General features: G+C 39.4%; 1 long non-coding RNA gene across 1 annotated transcript; it reads right to left on the bottom strand.

Moving 5' to 3' along the window:
- Window positions 1-2,258: 2,258 nt before the first annotated feature.
- Window positions 2,259-14,909, bottom strand: LOC106005324. Its single transcript, XR_001178605.2, has 2 exons — window positions 14,687-14,909; window positions 2,259-2,376 (listed from the first exon to the last, which is right to left on the bottom strand). It is a non-coding gene; the product is annotated as an uncharacterized LOC106005324 (long non-coding RNA).
- Between the last annotated feature and the right edge of the window lie 1,621 nt (window positions 14,910-16,530).

Raw genomic sequence — 16,530 nt, 5'->3', positions numbered from 1 at the left:
TTTGTAGACAGAGAAACTGAGAAAAATGGTCCTTGGGTTTTAAAAGAGTAGTGGGGGAGAAATCCCCATTTTTCCCTCTCTTTTCTCTTGTTGTGAAATGGCCAACTAAAACTCCTAGAGAAACCTCATCATTCTAGCTATAGGATAGAGGCAGGAAGTTGAAGACAATCCCAGAGAGGAGAGAGCTGGTTCGGTGTACAAATGAGCATATATCCAGGGCTCATTTCACACACACACACACACACACACACACACAGAGAGAGAGAGAGAGAGAGAGAGAGAGAGAGAGAGAAAATCCCACAGCAACAGAGTAAAGTCCTTGAGAACTGAATGACAGTATAAAGCAAACCAAAGTCCAAGATAAACCCCTAAGTAGCAAAGATGTAGGACAGATTTAAAGAACACAGCATAGGATTTGAAAAGAGTTCTGACATTAGAATCCAAAAGGGATAACAAGGGCGCCTGAGTGGCTCAGTGGGTTAAAGCCTCTGCCTTTGGCTCAGGTCATGATCCCAGGGTCCTCTGCTCAGCAGGGAGCCTGCTTCCCTTCCTCTCTCTGGCTTCCTCTCTGCCTGCCTGTGATCTCTGTCTGTCAAATAAATAAATAAAATTTAAAAAAAAACAAAACCCAAAAGGGATAACAAGGCAAGACAGATCTTGCAGTCTCAATCCAAGTGACATAATGACTGTTGAAGACAACAATAAAAGTCAACATCCTTCAAAGGATTTTACTAGAATCGAGAATATCATAAAATAATATTCAAAATGTCCAGAAAGGGTTTTTTTTTTCCTGATGGACATTGATACCTCCTAGTTCAATATGCCCCTCAAATTTCCACAGTGATTTTCCACAGAGCTATGCCCCATACTGGCACCCCTTTAATAGGCCAGGTTTCCACTGCCCTTCATTGGCCATTGTCCATGGTAAAAATGAAATCTAGGGATTGTTATCATTGTCTAATTCTTCCACCACTGCTAAGAAAACAGTATACAATTTGGCATACCTAGCTGATTTTTACCTTCTCTGATCAGCAGGGTGGTCTCCCAAACAGGATTTTGTCCACTTATTTTACAACTGCCATCCATGAACCAAGGAGATCTTTGTTGGTCATCTAAGAGATGTCTATAGGGCATAGTCCAAGTGATGAAAGAATCTAGAGGCTCCTCAAAATTTCAAAGTCAGGCTTAGGGTTTGAAAAGACGCTCCCTATTGTAAGTACATCATCTTTGCTTTCCACAGGTAGCATGACTCTGTATAAACTATTTTCATTTTATTATGGAACTATTCTGGGCACTGCCCTCCCCAGTACAGTGTTTTTCCAACACTATTAAGACATCAAAGGCATTTTAGGTTTCAAGATTTTATGTCCAAGTCATAAGGGGAGTTTTTTTTTTTTAATTTTTAATTTTTCATAAACATATATTTTTATCCCCAGGAGTTTTAACCCACTGAGTCACCCAGGTGCCCCATAAGGGCAGTTATAATTAACATCTGACACAACCTAATAATTGCCCCTCAAATGGGAATTCTCCATTTGAGGTGGGAGGTGCTCCCAGGCTTTTGTGATAAGCCCCAGTATATGTTCCACATACAGTTATTGCACAAAGAATTTGTCCAGAGGTGCCTGGGCAGCTCAGTTGGTTAAGTGTCTGCCTTTGGCTTGGGTCATGATCCCAGGGTCCTGGGATAGAGCCCCACATCGGGCTCCCTGCTCAGCGAGGAGCCTGCTTCTCCCTCTCTAATAAATAAATAAAATCTTAAAAAAAAAAAAAAAAAAGCAAAAACAAAAAAGAATTTGTCCAATCAGCACTCCAGATCCTATTCTATATCGTTAAGATTCACATAATCTTATTGATTCCCATTTAGCATGTCCAATTAATATTGCTTGAAGGGCAGATTTACATGCCTTCTATTTTACAATTATAGGTAGCCGTTCCCCAATCAGATATAATGTTCATCCCCATAATGCAACCAGGTGAAAGATAAAACCATTTCACGTAAGGCCCACTGAAACATTAATTCTCATCTAAGCTTTCATCTTGGGGCGCCTGGGTGGCTTAGTCATTAAGCGTCTGCCTTCAGGTCAGGTCATGGTCTCAGGGTCCTGGGATCGAGCCCTGCATCTGGCTCCCTGCTTAGCAGGAAGCCTGCTTCTCCCTCTCCCACTCCCCCTGCTTGTGTTCCCTCTGTCACTGCGTCTCTCTCTGTCAAATAATACATAAAATCTAAAAAATTTAAAAAAAAAAACACTTTCACCTTAATTTCATCAGCCTTTACTTTCTTAGCTGTAGCTTCCATTAGGACTTCATCAATAGGTTCTGGTTTTATAACACTGACCATGAAAGGTGCTCCCCAGTCATACATAATATTCATTCCTATAAAACATTCAGATAAAAGAGACAATTTCTTTATATAAAGCCTGTTTCAACATCTAATTTTATAATCCTATAAACTCTTATATTTCTATATTTTTCTCGATTGGATGGTAGTCCAAGTTAGAGCTTCATAAATAGGTTTCCATACCACAGTGCATGGAACTGTGTTGCAAAGGAGTACCAGAAATTTCTCTGTCCCCTGATCATTTTATCCACACAAGTTCATATGGCCTTGGGTGTCAGGCCAGAAAATTCTGGCCCCTTGGTAAATCTTTATCTTGATTAATAAACCTAGCCATCACCCCCAAGCAATTCTGGGTAGATTTTTCTCATTGTAATCTATACCTTCTGGCTTTAAAAATTCCTCCAAACTGAGGTCAATGAAGCAGACTAATTTGGGGCCTTTCAACATTGAGGAACTAGCAGGGAGTCCCACTGGCCAATCCAACTTTGATAGTGCTGTATCAACGTCTTTGTTTCAACACTATCAACATCCACCACTCTCGTTCCATTCCTCTATAACCTTTTAAAGCCTTCCACTCTGCTGAGACAAGTCCCCTGACATGCCCCTCTGTCTTTCCTCCATTTTCTTGTTACTTTAATGATCTTGTTTTCAGTAAAACCCATACTGAGAAACTGAGACCGCAAATCTGATAGGACTTCTCATAATGTTGTTTCATTTCTGCAAAAGTAAAGTTATATGCATGCTCATGCAACAGAAGCCTCCTTAATCACAGCGTCTTCCAGAACCTGAGTAATAAGCATATTCATCAAGTGAATAGCCCAGTCATCATAAAGCCAGTGCCTTAATGCTTGCATAGAAAGCACATCAGCTGCTTCATCTGCAATTGGTTCTATTTGGCAATTATGGGGGGAGTGAGGCAGTTCGCCCTTTCTCAGATAAATACAATTTCCAGTGACTTTTATCCAGTCCAACAGGATAGCTGTTCTCTTGAGAATAACCACATGTTTGTCTGGATCATGTATAGCCACGTGTGCTTGTTTAACAGTGAGCTTCAGATCCTGTACCAGCCCAAACTCTTTCATACAGCGGCATTTAAAACCAAAGATACTTCGCCTTATTTACTCTTATAATCCATTTTAGTAAAGGTTCTTCAGAAAGCTGATGATACTGATCTACAAAATGAGACAAATCCTTCACACTATAACCACTGTTCTCAGTAGTTTCTTGGTTTTGCCTTTCTCCCATGTTGACTACCTTATTGGTGACCAGAGGTATTAGAGGTAATTTCTATTGCTCCAGCATTATTTTTCCCTTTGTGGTCAGCTTTGTGGCCAAAGCTCAGACCAATCAAAGTCTGAGCTTGGTCCAGCATCAAAGCCTAACCACACTTTCTTTCTTCTTAATATTATAACAATATAATATTATATAATATATAATATATTTTATATATATATATATATATATATATATATATATATATAACAATAACCAAAGGATTACATGGTTAACATGTTTCTTCTTATTTTTCATTTCCTTACATATCCAATAAGACAACTCTATAGGAACTGGGTCTACCACCATTTCTAAATTATACTGGTAATTTTTTTTAAATGATTTTATTTATTTGAGAGACAGAGAAAAAAAGCGCTGGAGCTGGGGAAGGGGCAAAAGGGGAGGGAAAGGGAGAAGCAGACTCTGTGCTGAGCGCCAAGCCCGATGCAGGGCTCGGAGGACTTGATCCCAGGACTCTGACAGCAGCACCTGAGCTGAAACCAAGAGTCAAATGCTGACTGAGCCACCCAAGCGCCCCTCCACTGTCAATTTTTACCTTTAGTCACTGATTGCAGTACAGCTGCAGTTTCATACCATGGGTGACTAGGCAGCCATCCAGGGCTCAAAGGTTCTTTACTTCCTACCCTTTCATGCTTTCTCTTCATAAATCAAGTATTTCCTTGAGATAAGGCCCAATTCTAGAGAATCTCATTTTTCTGACACCAACAAAAAGAAAACTGTTTCTCTGCCCACAGAACACTTCTGACACCAAGTGTATGAGGGTTTTTGTTTTTTTTTTAAGATTTTAATTATTTGTTTGACAGACAGAGATCACAAGTAGGCAGAGAGACAGGCAGAGAGAGAGGAGGAGGAAGCAGGCTCCCCGTGGAGCAGAGAGCATGATGCGGGGCTTGATCCCAGGACCCTGAGATCACGACCTGAGCCGAAGGCAGAGGCTTTAACCCACTGAGCCACTCAGGTGCCCCTGATTTTTTGTTTGTTTGTTTGTTAGTTTAAGTACATCACTTACACTTCCCACTCTGGATACCAACTTATGAACTCAGTCCCACAAGACTATCTTCAATTCAAATGCCAGTCACAAGTAAGGAGTCCCTAATGGGACCGATTTTTGTCTGACTTGGCTACAAAAGTCAAGGGTTCCTATAATCACCCCCTCAGATTTAATAATTTGCTAGAATGGCTTGCAAAACTCAAGGAAACATTTACTTATGTTTACCAGTTTCCTATAAAGGATATTGTAATGAATACAGATGAACAGATGAAGAGGTACAAAGGATAAGGTCTAAAGGGGTTCCATGTGTTGGAACATCTGCTGCCATGGAACTGGGGTACATCACCTTCCTGGCATGCAGATGTGTGCAGCAACCCAGAAGCTCTCCTTGTAGTTTATGGATTTTTATGGAGGTATCATGTACACATGATTAAGCATTACCTCAATCTCCATCTTCTTTCCCCTTTCCTATGGATGGAGGTAGGACTGAAAGTTCTAAACTTCTAATCATGGAATGGTATTCTTGATGACCAGTCCCAACCCTGAAACTATCCAGGAATCAACCAAGAGTCAACTCATTAGAACAAAACATGCTCCTATCACCCAGGAAATTCCGAAGGGTTAGAACCTCTATGTAAAATATTCCTAATTACCCTCATTGCTCAGGAAATTATTATAAGGGTTTTAGAAGTTCTGTTAGGAACCTGGGGAAGAGAACAAATATATAATTCTTATTATACCACACAGTTATTATTATTATGCTCTATAAGACAAAAATGAACAGGCTTAAATATAATGGAAAGAGGGTCACCTGGGTGGCTCAGTTGGTTAAGCAGCTGCTTTTGGCTCAGGTCATGATCCCAGCGTCCTGGGATAGAGTCCCACATTGGGCTCCGTGCTCGGCAGGGAGCCTGTTTCTCCCTCTGCCTCTGCCTGCCATTCTGTCTGCCTGTGCTCGCTCACTCTCCCTCTCTCTCTCTCTGACAAATATAATCTTTTTAAAAAAATGGAAAGATACAAGTCCTCAGCCAGAGAAAAAGAAATTATGGAAAAGAAACAAATAGAAATTTTATTTTCTTTTTTAAAGATTTGTTTATTTGAGAGACAGAGAGAACACGAGTGGGGGGGGGCAGGTGCACAGGGAGAGGGAGAAAATCTCAAGGAGACTCCCTGCTAATTGCAGAGCCTGACCCTGAGATCATGACCTGAGCCAAAATCAAGAATCGGACACTTAACCAACTAAGCCACCCAGGCACCCCACAAAGAGATACTTTAAACTGAGAAATATATACAGACAAAAAATTTCATTAAATAAGATCAAAAATAGGATAAAGGTGGTAGGGAAACCTGAAGATAGATCAATAGAAATTATCCAGTCTGAAGAAAGAGGAAAAATAAGATTGAAAAGAAAATGAAGACAACCTCTAAGATATGTGGGACAATATCTAATGGTCTGACATTCATTTCATTGGAGTTCCAGAAAGGTATATTAGTTTCTACGTAAAGGTACAGTGGAGGTGTATTAGTTTCCTGTTGATGCTATATCAAATTACAACAAACTTTGTGGCTTAAAACAACAGAAATCATTCCCTCACAAATCTAGAAGCCAGAATTCTGAAATTAAGGTGTTAGAAGGGCTGCATTCTCAGTAGAGGCTCTAGGAAAGAATCCATGACTTGCACTCTTCCAGCCTCTGGTAGCTATCAGAATTCCTTAGCTTGTGATCATTTCTCTCTCTACTCCATCTTCACATTGCCTTCTCCTTAGCGTCTCTGTGTTATCTCCTTCTCCTCTCTCCTATAAGGACACTTGTGATGGCGTTTAGGGCCTACTTGCAAAATCCAGGGGAAGAGCCTTAACTCAAAATCCTTAACTTAATTACATCAGCAAAGACTGTTTTTCCTAATAAAGTAATACTTTAATTTCTAGGATTAAGTCTTGATATCTCTGGGTAGCCGTTAGTGCACACATACAAATTTTTTTGAAGAAATAATTAGCAAAAACTCCACAAATTTGGTGAAAGTGTAAATTTACAGATCTGCTGAGATTTAAGCATCTTAGGGAATTTCAAACAGGATAAACTCACAGAAAACCACTCCCAAGAAATCATAATAAAACTACTGGATATACAAATATTGAATCGTTGTGTTGTACAACTAAAACTAATATGGTGTTGTATGTCAATTATAACTTAATTAAATGAAACAAAACAAAAAAACCTGCTGGAAACCCAAGATAAAGAAAAAAATCTTGAGAGTAGCTAGAGGAAAATAATACATAACATATGGAGGAGGAAAGACTCAAATGACTATGGATTTCTCATGAGACACCTTGGAGAATAAGAACAATGAGATATCTGTAAAATGCTGAAAGAAACTATCCAAAATTAAATGTCAATCAAAGCAGCTTTCATTATGAAAGTAAAATGAAGACATTATCTGAGTAAGAAAAACTAAGAGAATACATTGCCAGCAGACCTAATAGAAACAGAATAGACGTTCTTCAGAACTAAGGGAAATGATACCAGGGAAACACAGAACTTGAAGCATGAAAGAAATGCAAAAGAAACGTAAATATGTAGATAAATATAAAAGACTATTTTTTTTCACTAAAGTTCTTTAAAATTTGTATGACTATTACAATCAAAAATCATAACACCATTTGATGCAGTTTTCAAATGACAGAAATGTGATCAACATGACACAAACAGAAGAGAAGAAAACAAAGGCACATATATGGATTTAGGATTTTTTAATTATTATTATTATTTGAAAGAGAGAAATGGAGGGGAGGAGTCAGAGGGAAAATCAGGCTCCTTGCTGAGCAGGGAGTCCAATGCAGACTCCATCCTGGGACTCCAGGATCATGACCTGAGCCGAAGGCAGTTGCTTAACCAACTAAGCCACCCAGGTGCCCAGGATTTAGGTTTTTTGTTTGTTTGTTTGTTTTAATTTATTTTTTTTATTTTTCTTAATTTATTTTTTTTTCTTAATTTACTTATTTTCTTTATTTATTGGGACAGAGAGAAAGAGAGAGAGCACACACAGCAGTGGAGGAAGGCAGAGGGAGAGCGAGAGGGAGAAGCAGACTCCCTGTTGGGCATGGGGCCTGACGTGGGGCTTGATCCCAGAACCCTGAGATCATGACCTGAGCTTAACCAACTGAACCACCCAGGCACGCTAGATATAAAATTTTGACATTTCACTTGAAATAAACTGTGAAAGGTTAGGAATGCATATCATAATCCTTAAAATAACCATTAAAAACACTGTATCTCTGGGTGCCTAGGTGGCTCAGTGGGTTAAGCCTCTGCCTTCGGCTCAGGTCATGATCTCAGGGTCCTGGGATGGAGTCCAGCATCTGGCTCTCTGCTCAGCGGGGAGCCTGCTTCCTCCTCTTTCTCTGCCTGCCTCTCTGCCTACTTGCTCTCTCTCTCTCTCTCTCTCTCTCTGTGTCAAATAAATTAAAGAAACAAACAAATAAAAAAACACTGTTATCTCTAAGATATACAAATGGCCAACAAGCCCTTGAAAAGATGCTCAATATAACTAATCATTATAGAAATGCAAATCAAACCATAATGATTACATGTCAATTATACCTCAATAAAGTTGGATAAAAGAAAACCACAATGAGGTATCACCTCACATCTATTAGGAATGGCTACTACAAAAAAAGGAAGAAAGGAAGAGGGGGAGGAAGGGAAAAGATAACAGGTGTGGTGAAGACATAGAGAAATTAACCCTTGTGCACTGTTGGGGATAATGTAAAATAGTGCAGTTGCTAAGGAAAACACTATGGCACTTCCTCAAAAAATTAAAAATTGATATAATAATTCCACTTCTAGGTGTATATCCAAAATATAAAGGAGAATCTCAAAGAGACATCTGTATACCCATATTTATAGCAGATTATTCACAAGAGACCAAAGATGGTTAGAAACCAAGCATCCATCAGCAAATGAATGGATAAACAAAATGTGATATATAGACAAAGTGGAATTATTAAGCCTTTAAAATGAAGTAAATTCTAATATTTGCTACAACAATATTTGAGATTATGCTAAGTGAAATAAGTCAGTCACAAAGACAAATACTATATAAATACATTTACATGCATTATCTAGAGCTGTCAAATTCATAGAAATACAAAGTATTATGGTATTTGCCAGGGCTTGGGAGGAGAGAAAATGGGGAGTTATTGCCTAATAGGTATGGGGTTTCAGTTTCACAAGATGGAAAAGTTCTGAAGAATGGCTGCACAACAATGTAAATATATTTAGTAATACTGAACTATGCAACTAAAATTAGTTAAGATGATAAATTTTGTTATGTGTATTTTAACAGTTAAAAATTAGAAAATCAAAGTGTTTATATCTTAGAGAGAGAACCAAAAAAGCCAATAGATAATGGAATACTAAAAATATCCAAACAATCCAAAAAAAAGGCAGAAAAAGTTAAAGAGAAAAATAAAAAAGAGGAAACAAATAGAAACCAATAAAAGGGTAACTTAAGTCCAACCACATTATTACACTAATGTAAATAATCTAAACATACCAATTAAAAGCAAAAATTGTCAGAATGAGTTTAAAAAAGATTCAACTGGGGACGCCTGGGTTGCTCAGCTGGTTAAGCAGCTGCCTTCAGCTCAGGTCATGATCCCAGCGTCCTGGAATCGAGTCCCACATTGGGCTACTTGCTTGGCAGGGAGCCTGCTTCTCCCTCTGCCTCTACCTGCCACTCTGCCTGTGCTCACTCTCACTCCTCTCTCTCTGACAAATAAAAAAATAAAATCTTAAAAAAAAAAAAGAAAAAAAGAAAAAAAGATTCAACTGAAATGTAATAAACAACCCATAGATTAGGAGTAAAAGGATTGAAAAGATAACATTAAAACACTAGTCAAAAGAAGTGGGAGTTGGGGCACCTGGGTGGCTCTGTGGGTTGAGGCCTCTGCCTTCCGCTCAGGTCATGATCTCAGGGTCCCGGGATTGAGCCCCACATCGGACTCTCTGCTCAGCAGGGAGCCTGCTTCCCTTCCTCTCTTTCAGCCTGCCTCTCTCCCTGCTTGTGATCTCTCTCTGTCAAATAAATAAATAAAATATTTTTTAAAAAAAAGAAGTAGTGGGAGTTGCTCTGTATCACCATAGATAAAAAGGGATATTATACAATGTTAAAGAATCAAACTGCCAAGAAGAATTGTAATTGTGTATAGACCTAAAAACAGATCTTTAAAATACATGAAGCAAAAACTTGAATGAATAGACAAATTCATAATTATACTTGGAGCCTTCACTATTTCTCTCAATAATGGATAGAATAAGTAGAAAGTCAACAAAGACTGAGAAGACCTGAATAACACTATCAACCAACTTGACCTAAGATATATGTAGAATTCTCTACCCACCAACAGCATTCTTTTCAAGAAAAGAATACATTCTTTTCAAGTGTACCTATAGCACTTATCAAGACATATGATAGTCTGGGGGCACCTAGCTGGCTCAGCTCCATCAGCAGAATGTGTGTGATTCTTGATCTTGGGGTTGTGAGTTCAAGCCCCACATTGGGCAGAGAGATTACTTAAATAAATAAAAAATAAACTAAAAATATCTTTTAAAAAGAGACATGATATTCTAGGTCATAATACAATTTCATTTTTTAATAGATTTATTTATTTGAAAGAATGAGACAGGGAAAGAGAACATGTGAGCTCGAGCTGGGAGGAGGGGCAGAGGAGAGGGAGATGCAGGCTTCCTGCTTAGCAGGCCTGAGCTAAAGGCAGAAGCTTAACTGGCTCAGCCACCCAGAGACCCCTAGATCATAATACAAATTTTAAAGAATTGAAATCACAGAAAGTATGGTCTCTGAATATATCAGAATTAAATGAGAAACCAATAATAGAAAGATATCTAGAAAAGTCATAAATATTTGGAAATTAGCACACTTCTAATTAACCCTCGGGTCAAATAAGTCATCAGAGGGAAGTTAAAAAATATTCTGAACTGAGTTCAAATAAAAATACAACATATGAAATGTATGAGACTCAGCCAAAGCAGTGCTCAGAGAGAAATGCATAAAATCACATGCCTATATTAGAAAAAAAATCTATGATCTAAACTTCCACCTTTAGGGGCACCTAAGTGGCTCAGCTGATTAAGCGTCTGTGTGGCTTCTGCCTAGGTCATTATCTCAGGATCCTGGGTTTGAACCCCTTATCGGGATCCCTGCTCAATGGGGAGTCTGCTTCTCCTTCTCCCTCTCCTCCTCACTCATTCTCTCTGTCTCTCAAATAAATAAATGATATCTTTTTAAAAAATTAAAAAAAGAAATTTCCACCGTTAGAGGGGTACATGGCTAGCTCAGTCAGAGCATGAGACTTTTAATCTCAGGGTCATGAATTCAAGCCCAACGTTGGGCATGAAGCCTACTTAAAAATAAACAAACTTACACCTTTAGAGACCACATAAACAAAAGCAAATTAAATCTAAAGCAAACAGAAGGGAAATAATAAAGAGCAGAAATCAGTAAAATTAAAAATAGGGAAACTACAGAGAAAAATAACACCAAAATAAAAGAAACCAAATTTTACTGAAAATACCAATAGGAGTGCCTCAGTGGCTCCGCTGGTTAAGCACTGAACTTAGTTTTGGCTCAGGTCATGATCTCAGGGTTGTGGGGTCAGGCTCCACGCTCAGCACACAGTCTACCTGAGTTCTCTCCCGTTCCCATTCCCTTTCCCTCCCCTTGTGCCTCTCTCCCTCCTCCCCTTTCTTCTCGTTCTGGTACTCTCATCTCTCTCTCGAAAATAAATAAAATAAAACAAAATAAAGGAAAATACTAACAAAATCTATAAACTTCTAGCCATACTAGGAAAAAAAGAGACACAAATTACCAAAATCAGGAATGTGAGGGTAACATCATCGCAGACACCACAGATATTTAAGAGAGTATTACACACACCTTTAGGCCAATTCATCCATAACAAATCACCAAAGCTCACTCAGGAAGAACTATATAACCTGAATAATTCTATATCCATTAAAAAAATTAAATTTGTAGTTTAAAACCTGTCCATAAAGAAAATTTTTTTCCAAGTAGGTTCACTGGCAAATCTACCAAATTGTAAAGAAATAATACTAATTCCATACAATCTTCTTTGAAAATAGAAGGAGGGGAAACATTTCCAATTCAGGAGCACAACCCTGTTATCAAAGCCAGATAAATACATTATAAGAAAGGCAATATCTCCCATAAACACAGATGCAAAATCCACCACAAAACATTTGAAAATAATATGCAACACATGAAAAGGATAATATACTACCACCCAATGTGTTTTATCCTGTAAATGCAAGGCTGATTCAACTTTTAAAAACTAACTGACAGGGGTGCCTGGGTGGCTCAGTGGGTTAAAGCCTCTGCCTTCGGCTCGGGTCGTGATCCCAGGGTCCTGGGATCGAGTCCCACATCGGGTTCTCTGCTCAGTGGGGAGCCTGCTTCCTCCTCCTCTCTCTCTGCCTGCCTCTCTGCCTACTTATGATCTCTGTCAAATTAATAAATAAATAAAATCTTTAACAAAAAAAAAGACTAACTGACATAATTCACCATATTAATAGAGTAAAAAGAAAAACTGTATGATTTCTCCAAAAAGACAGGAAAAGCATTTGACAGAATTAAGATCTACCTGTGATAAAAACTTAGTAATCTTAGAAAGGAACTTACCTAACCTGAAAAATGACATCTACAAAAGAAAAACTATAGGTAATATAATAGTGTAAGACTGAATGGTTTTTTCCCTGAAACAGAAACAAGGCAAGGACATCTACTCTGACCGTTCGTATTCAACATTTTGAACAACAGTCCAAACCAACACAATAAAAAATAAATGACATAGAGCTTGGAAGGGAAAAGGCTATCTCTCTTGACAAACAACACTAAATACAAAGTATGAAAGAATTTACAAAAATCCCCAAAGCTAATGAGAAACTGGCAATGTCATTCAAAGCCACAATTTATGATCTCCAGATCTTTATATGAAACTGCCCACTGGATATCTTCACTTGTATGTCCCAGGAACTCAACTCCTAAGACTATTTCCACAACTGAATTTATTATCCCTCCAAAACTGGTCTTTAAAAATACATGTTTCCAGGGCACCTGGCTGGCTCAGTCGCTGGTGCATGCAACCCTTGATCTCAGGGTTGTAAGTTCAAGTCCCATGATGGGTGTAGAAACTACTTAAAAATATTAGATAGATAGATAGATAGATAGGGGCGCCTGGATGGCTCAGTGGGTTAAGCCGCTGCCTTCGGCTCAGGTCATGATCTCAGGGTCCTGGGATCAAGCCCCGCATCGGGCTCTCTGCTCAGCAGGGAGCCTGCTTCTTTCTCTCTCTCTGCCTGCCTCTCTGCCTACTTGTAATCTCTCTCTGTCAAATAAATAAATAAATAAATCTTAAAAAAAAAAAACACAACTAAATAGCTTTCCTTTGGCCATTAGAATAAACTATGGAATAAATCCCTAGATGAGACCCACAAAATCTTTCATTTTCTAGCCCATATGTATTCTTACTATTCCCTCATATGCACCCTACTGTTTCAGAAACAAACAAAAAAATTCCTTCAAAGGGCCATTATGTTCAATAACATGCCTTTCCACCTAATGTTATTTTTATCTGAAATGTCCATCCATTTACTGCTTGTGTCCTGGCAAATTTTGACATATTCTTCAAGATTCATCTCAAATACCACAAATTTAATGAAGCAGTTCCTTCCTGACAAAGTTAAATGCTCCTGTTCTTGTTTCCATTGCATCTCATGCAACCTTCAATTATAGTGTTTATTCCAATACACTACAATTATTTGTTTGGAGACTGTGGGAGGACTGTGTTTTTTTAATGTCTACCTCTTCAACGTCTAGTACAATTCTTGACATTTAGTACTCAGCAAATGCTGTTTGAATTAATCAATTAAAATACCTATTTCTACATTCTAGTTGCCAGTGGAAAGAAAATGTATCAGATAAGTCTGTCACTGTCAAATCTTGTCATCACCTTGGGCGCCTGGGTGGCTCAGTGGGTTAAGCCGCTGCCTTCGGCTCAGGTCATGATCTCAGGGTCCTGGGATCGAGCCCCACATCGGGCTCTCTGCTCAGCAGGGAGCCTGCTTCCCTCTCTCTCTCTCTGCCTGCCTCTCCGTCTACTTGTGATTTCTCTGTCAAATAAATAAATAAAATCTTAAAAAAAAAAAAAATCTTGTCATCACCTCAGTACTCTTCTTCAAATGTTACTTTTCGTCAAGTTGTTTGAGTGGATTGCAGTTCCAAGCATACTAGCAAATTCTGAATATGTACTAATTAATATACCTGCAGTGTGTTATGAATGTGTTAAAATAAGAATTTAAACATTACAGTGAGATATAAAAATGTAATAAAATTTAAATGTACCTAATGTATTAAAATTATCAATGTACTAAAAGACTGATGCCCCATTATAACCATAGCTAAATTACATGAGACTCTCTTCTTTCTGTTTTCTTAAATCACCATACCTTTTAAAGTTTAAAATAAAAATATTCACGTTGTAGGGGCACCCGGGTGGCTCAGTTAAGCGTTTGCCTTCAACTCAGGTCATGATCCTAGGATCCTGGGATCCAGCATTGGGCTCCCTGCTCAGCAGGAAGCTTGCTTCTCTCTCTCCTACTCACCCTGCTTGTGTTCCCTCTCTCGCTGTGTCTGTCAAATAAACAAATAAAATCTTAAAAAAAAAAATCCGTGTTGTAAGTGGAATGAAAGGATATATACAAAAATATGTCTCCTTCAAAAACTCACTACAGTCCAGAGCCTGGCCTTTGCTATGGTCCTAATATTTGTGTTCCCTACAAAATTCATACACTAAATCCTAAAGTCCAATGTGATGGTATTAGGAGGTGGAGATGATTAGGTCATTAGGTGATTAGGTCATGAGGGCACAGCCCTTATGAATGAGATTCCAAAGAGTTTCCTCCACCCTTCCACCATAGAAGGACATAGCAAGAATATGAAACATTCAAAGAAACAGGTACTCACCAGACACCAAATCTGCCAGCACTTTGATGGTAAACTTCTTCAGCTCCTGAAGTGTGAGAAATAAATTTGTTGTTTATGAGCTACCTAGTCAGTGACTTTGCAGCCCCAATGGACTAAGACAGCCTTACTGACCCAGAAACTGAATCTGTCAGCAAGAAATTATGTTAATCAAGCTCATGGAGACCTATTAATATTAGAAAAATAAATTAAAAGCCCAATATCTTGGGGCGCCTGAGTGGCTCAGTGGGTTAAGCCTCTGCCTTCGGCTCAGGTCATGGTCCCAGGGTCCTGGGATTGAGTCCTGCATCGGGCTCTCTGCTGAGCAGGGATCCTACTCCCCCCCCCACCCCCGCTTGCCTCTCCGCCTACTTGTGATCTCTCTCTGTTAAATAAATTTAAAAATAATAATAATAACAATAAAAAAAAAAAAGCCCAATATCTTAACAGTGTGAAGCAGATCTAATACAATTAGGGGGTGGATGTGGGGGTGTGGGGAGGAGAGTTCCTCTCTAAGCAAGCGAAAGAGTTTGGTGATAGAACTAATCTGACTTAAGTACAGCCTCAAATTGGTTAACCAAGGATAAACGGTGTGCTCAGTTGTACTCTGATACAGGAGAAAATAAAGTGCAAACAACTTCATGATTAAAAAGCCTCAGAAAGTACACACAACTAAACTAATTTGGGCAAAACTGTGAATGGTTCTAAGTCAGGTAGTGACCAATATAAAGACAAAGTATCACTCATTCCACTACATAGTCAACTCCTAGCCTATATATGAAAATTTATTGTCTCTAATGAAGAAAGAAAACCCCTTACCAAGTAAGTGCAGCCCCACAGGGCATGGAATATTTAATTCAATACTGTAGGAAGACTATTAAGAGTTATTTACCTGACATCAATTTAATTCAGTACTGTAGAAAGACTATTAAGAGTTATTTACTTGACGTCAATTTCTATAAATTAAAGGTAAAAGGCTTGCAGTTCAGAGTGGAAAGGCTTATGGTAATTGTGCGGGATGGCGGAAGATTCATGGAATACATTTAGTACCGTTTAAAATACCTTTTCACCAGGAATCAAGAGGCAGGGTTGTTTCTTTTAAGATTTTTTCCTAATAAGCTTATCACTTTAGGACTTATAAAGAAGACAGCACAGTTCCCTATATTCCATACAAAATAGGGTTTTTAAATTTAACATCTACTTCTTCTGCCACCAACTCTCTCTCCGACTTCTCTTAGCTTCTCCTCCCTCAAGTTTTGGTAGGGTCTAGCTCACAGCGCGCCAACTGTAGCATCATAACGAAAAGCCTTTCCATTTCAGTTAAAACTTCACCACCCAGCCACAACTCGGTCAGGGGTTAAGCTCGAGAAACGCAAACGCGAACACCGGAACGCTCTCGCTCTGTCCAGCTCTTTCAGAGACTGGCCGAGCCCGCAGCTGACGTGGCATCTCTAACCCGGGTCCCAGGAGACCGGCGTGAAGCGAGACCAGGGGGATGGGCAGCCTCCACGGGGCAGGTGTGCCCAGGATCCTTCGGGACGAGCCGGGGCCGGCCTCAGACAACCCCCAACATCAGGTCTCTCCTCCGAGGGCAGGCTACCGGAACCGAAACATTTTTAACTCAAAATGTCCAGATCTCTGAGGCTTGTGGCGGATTACACGTATATACGCACACAGAGACGGCGGCTTGTGGTTTAATGCAGACGCCTATACCGGCGGTCTTCAGGCGCAGCCCACTACTAGCCACAGGTACCAACCCCACGCGGCCTCACGGCTGCCGGGTCCCCAGGCGCCTCCTGTCGCTCTGCGCGCTGCGCGGGGGCGGGCACGCGGCGGGCAGCGCACGC

This window comes from Mustela putorius, unplaced genomic scaffold (assembly GCF_011764305.1).
Source record: "Mustela putorius furo isolate JIRA1106 unplaced genomic scaffold, ASM1176430v1.1 tig00003962_pilon_pilon_pilon, whole genome shotgun sequence".
NCBI classification, from domain to species: Eukaryota; Metazoa; Chordata; class Mammalia; order Carnivora; family Mustelidae; genus Mustela; species Mustela putorius.
Note: the sequence above shows the minus strand (reverse complement) of the source record. Positions and strands in the feature narration are given on the sequence as shown.